Source organism: Ostrea edulis, chromosome 6, assembly GCF_947568905.1.
Source record: "Ostrea edulis chromosome 6, xbOstEdul1.1, whole genome shotgun sequence".
NCBI lineage: Eukaryota > Metazoa > Mollusca > Bivalvia > Ostreida > Ostreidae > Ostrea > Ostrea edulis.
The window spans coordinates 32,654,535-32,660,206 of record NC_079169.1 but is presented as its reverse complement, the minus strand read 5'-3'; positions in this window follow the sequence as shown (position 1 = coordinate 32,660,206).

The following is a 5,672-nucleotide window of genomic DNA, read 5'->3' as shown; positions in this document are numbered from 1 at the left end:
TAAAGCTATCGTAATCTTTTCAAAGTGGTAGAAGCTTTATATGTGAAGATTGTCTCCCCTGAATTGATTTTTTATGCACTGTTAAGGGAACAGTACATGTCTTTAGGAAGATTGTCTCCCCTGAATTGATTTTTTATGCACTGTTAAGGGGACAGTACACATCTTTAGGAAGATTGTCTCCCCTGAATTGATTTTTTATGCACTGTTAAGGGGACAGTACACATCTTTAGGAAGATTGTCTCCCCTGAATTGATTTTTTTAAGCACTGTTATATGGACAGTACACATCTTTAGGTTTATAAATCACTCATTTTAAAATTACAGTGAAAAAAAAAGATTTGGGTACAAATTCTTGTTTTTCAGAAGAGTCAACATTTAAGTATACATACTATAATATTTGGTAGCAAGACATTTTGGGTTTATTTTCCAGTATGACTAAATTCTTAATGGAAATGGCTTTTTTCTAAGAATTTTATATCTTAAATGATTTTTTTAAAAATGCAATTAATTAAAGAATTCTTAAGACTATGCCCAACATAGTCACGAGATATAACAAAGTATTCATTGAGTATTTGGGTATAACAACACAGTATCTCAATATTACTTCCTCTTGTCACTGCATGTGTATGAGTATATACAATGTTGCTTTGCTGGTACTTACATGTCAATTGGAAAGTGAGGAATTTCAAATTTCTCTACAACCATCTTTGTAATTTCAGACTTACCTAAAAAACAGATAGATGCACAGATATATATCACCCACTAAGGACAGATAGGAAAATGAGCTGATAGATCAATGGATTTATATATCTATATTAATTTACATGTAAATGTGTGACAGCTGAAAAATGACCTACAGCACTCATTAAATGCATACCATTAAAACCAAATATTTCCTAAATTTTACCATTAGCAAGAAATATCACTTAATTGTTTTTCAGAGAAGGTCAAATTGAAGAGGGGTCAAGTGACATGGGTTTTGACATTTTAATGAAGGAATTTGCTCTCTATAACATCATATATCATTTTCAGTGATATTACTTCTTTAACTGGAGAACTTTTGAAAAATGAATATCAACATACCGAATCTGAGATTTACAAAATGCGCTAATAAATTCAGATGTATTTTACATCAATAGACTAGTTAATTCAAACAATAGGAAAAACAAACAATACTCTTATCTAAAGCTCTTCTGTGCACATTGTGCTGTCAATCAAATGTTATCAATAGGCCAACCCTATCAGAATACAGACTACTGACCTGTGGGGAAAAGTCTAAAAAGTATTTGCATATCCATTTTATTAAATTTCTTTTCACAATGAATCCAAAAATATGTTTCTTAAAAATTTTGATATTTTCGTAAGGCCATTTAGATAAGATACCAAATTCGTACTTTGATTGTATGACCACCTTTCTCCAAATTTTTTAAGAAAAAAAAATTATGCCAATATATCCTCTCCTTCCAACCCACCCTACCCCCAAAATGACATAGTCCAACTGACTCCATAGGCTAGCTATTTAGTCACTTTACCTTTTACAGGAAAAAATATTGACCATGAAATCCTGTGTTTTCATGTTGACATTCTCACATGTAATGTCCGTAAATAGATAGAGAAGTTTTATTTTAATGAAGATGTCTAGTCTCTGACTGTGCATAGTTAATGAAGGGTCAGTGGCTGGACAAAATCACCACAGAAAAACAGTTTGCATCTCATTTCTGTCAGACGTCTTCAGTTTTACACTAAATCATTATAATTTATTGAAAATTATGCGTCCAGATTTTCTCATTTTAAATCCCCCTCAATGATCAAACATAGATAACGACACAAAAAGTTGGAATGACCACGAATATTGTTGATCAATTGAATACAAATTAGGGTCGTGTCATTATGAAAGACCCTTTTTCCAGAAAAAAAGAAATTAGCCAATATTCAATATGATGTTAATTTTACCTGAGTGTAAAGTGAATTTAAAACTTACATTCATCCCTTGGAGCTGTCAGACTCGTAATGACCACCTATGTTTTTTATCAGCTCTGAACCTATTGATCTTTTGGACACTGAACAACAACTTGTATTGTTTGCTCAGTTTTTCGAGGGGGATCGGTCAAAACATCCCTCAAAGTACAAATCATTTTTATTGATAACTCTACAGATAAAAACGAACCCGTACTCCACCTTTAGCCCAAATTACTCTACTGTGGTTAGAAGTAATGAGATTTCCAAATACGTTGTGATTCATCAAAGCTTATGAAGGTGGAGAGAGTGGGGCTGATTCCTTAATTAACCAATGGCAAAAACATATCCTAATTACAGCTAGTCCTCCACATTTATGTCTTTCTGTAATTAGAGGTTGTACGGACAAAAACTTATCTTGCATATAAATATTCAGCAGGCATAATAAAATGGCTTTTAATCTCCATAATTTATCAGTTTGGTTTTGCTATCAGGCCCCATCTTTTTATCTTGGATGTCCATTTTTGTATTAAATGACCATGAAACACGGGAAATCAATAACTAGGTCATACTGACCCAGGACCACAAAAATGCATATCACATACATTTTAGCCTGATGTTATTGACCACTACCAGAAATCCATTTCATGGAGACTTACTCAAAAGCTTTTGCCTTCAGCATTAATGAAGTTAATCAAATGAAAAAAGGTATTTATTCAATTCACATACCAAACCCAAGGCCATATCACTTCATCATTCATTTTTTTTTTCTGTAGTCGAATGACATATTTTTCTACTATAATGACCAAGTTGCCTGTATATGAACTTTCTACTTCTTATTTCTCCACTTTTCAGATTTGTCATCTCTTAAAACATATTTCCTCTCCGCATCAATAAAACAGTCACAAAATTCTATTGGATTGGCTGACCCACCCACAGGTCTTCACAGCCTATAGCAACTTGGGATTTTCTTTTTTTATTGCTTTACATGCTTTCTGGACTCTTTCATTAAAAGTTTTTTGGGCACGACCTTGTATAAGTTTTTGGCACTGGACAATAGTTCCTATGTGGGTTGCAGAGCTTTGCAAAATTAAGTAATGATAATCAAAATCTACACGACCTAATCTAAAGCACCTGTCAGAGTTCTTCATAGTCTCAATGCTTATTCTGGCAAATAGATTGTGTATATTATAATGTCCAATCCAAATAACAGGTTTCAATTTTCACATGTGGAATTTGAACCCAGGACCAATTTATCAGCTGTTTACACAATGTGCATGCAGTCTTGACATGTTGCATATCTAAGCTTGAAAACCTTGAAGCCATTTTGAAATAAACTTAAAACACTCCACTGATAAAGAACATTTGCATTCCTTTACTTACCGGTACTTATTTCTGATCAAGGAAGATCTCATTCTGATCTCAAAATAGTTGACAGATTTTATCAACATGCATTTTGAAGAAATGACATTTTATTATCAGATCAAAATTTGTTGCGTAGTCTTATTTCCGCCCACTTATCATATCGTACAGGAGAATCATGCAGTCTTTGGGTATAAAATAGGAGCTAGACTGGTCATTCCAAGTGACCATTGTCCTGCCCTGTGTCTGAACCACAAGGTCAGAAAAAATTATCATCCACATTTGTTTGTATGACAGCAAATCAATATCTGTTTTGACAGATTTTCCTTCAGATACATTTTTAACCCAATAAGGAAAGACTGACCATTTGTAAAAGGGTCTCTGCATGGTCATTTAGAAATGCAGAGCCACATTGTCCATTACAAAAGGGAAAGAAAAAGTTGTCATATTCCGTGAATCAATTCAGGCCATCCCCCATGCTCTTTTTGATGACTAGATGAAATAAATACTGTATTATTATATGAAGGAAGGAAAAGAAATATGGACCTTTTCAGAAAAAAACCTCTAATCACTTCCTCATCAAAAACAGGAACTTGACCAAATAGGAAATATATATGTATAGTGAAAACTGTCTAATCTGACACCTGTGCAATCCGTATCACTGGGCATTCTGACCCTTATTTTTATTCTCAATTTCATCTTTCATTGTTATTTACACTGTTTATTCCAACACATGTATTTTTGGCATATTGTTTCCCAGTGCAGGTTTCATTGTACTTGAAATTGGCATCCAGCATATATTGTGAACACAAAAGCATATCAAATTTCTTATGTAATCATCAGTCCATTGGGATGATTTTTCTATCATATATGATAATATCTTTGATTAAGCGATAAAACGATCATGTAATGATATGCTGAGCTCTCAGTTCCACACTAAAAACATAATTAGTGGGTCCCCATTGTGCTTTAGACCCAATGTAAGCAGCCATAGTCCCTTTTTGATTTATCATGATCTTGTCTGTTCTGCTCCATCATTGGTAATTTTGGATTCACGGAACATTTTTCCCACTTACTAATGAAATATATTTTTCCATTAAGAGAATATATTTGACTATCAACTTATGAACTCTTACAAAAGGAAATGACTTGGGAACACTTTTCACTTTCAACAAAATAAAGTAAGGAAATTCTCTGGCCTTTTGGGAAATAAAAACTTGTAACTGAATGACCAGGTTAAAGGGCAGGAATTAAATAAGACAGGCCACAGTTTAACTCCAAACCCTAACTGCTTTGTCAAATAACAGGCATGAAATTACATGTACATGAATTCTACAAAATATTATCTCTCTCTTCTCTCCCTTTTTGTTATCAAAAGCTTTGAAAAATAAATTAAAAGCATATTGAATGATGGATTAATAATTCATAATACTTTATCATTTTTTTTTTTTTTTTACATATGAATTGTAATACATTAAAAGTTTCCAATGATTTATGATTTTGGATGCTTTTTCTACCAGTGAATATAAAGCTATTGATGTTGGTTTGCATTAATAAAAAAGTAAAAGACCTTTTACCTATTCATTGCTTTTAAAAACATGAAAGTGGTTTAATATCTTAGTCTTCAGTACAATCTTCCCACACGCATCATTTTTTTTTCTCCATTGGTCACTGATTGAAAAAACCCTAAGGGTTGGCCTCCATTTTGCTATTTGCCATTTTGTTGTTATCATTTTACCAGATAAGAAAAATATATCATTACTTCATTTTCTGTGTGGGTAAGGGTCAGTTTGACCTGGTTTGGTATTCCATTTTTCTGAGGGTTACTGACCAAGGTATTGGATAACCATTGCTGCAGTGAATCAACTTTAATATTAACCAAATGCTCCCTCATTTTGTCTGCCAGTTCAGAGGAAATGATACAAGTATATTGGTCATTCTAAATAGATCATAATCTTGGTTTCATTTCAGCTTGCATTCCATCTTTTCTTTTTTTGTTTGAAAAAGAATTGAGAAAGAACTCTAAAGATGATGCATATAAGCCTGTAATTTTCATTTGTGAAAATAAAACCCAAATCAATCTGAAACTTCACCTTGCTACAAAACTGTCCATTGTTGGAATTTTAATGGTCAGCTTTTTTGCCTGGACAAACAAGAACATATGTCGATATTTTGGGAATCAATATCCACTTGTTTGCAGTTCAGGCAGTAAAAAGAACAAAAAAACATCACTTAAAGCTTAACAACCCAAACACAAACCAAACACGTGTCTGTGACAATGAAAAAACCTCCAGAACAATTATGGCGATTTTATACAGCATGCTAGGGTACGAAATAACTTGTTAATGCACTTCG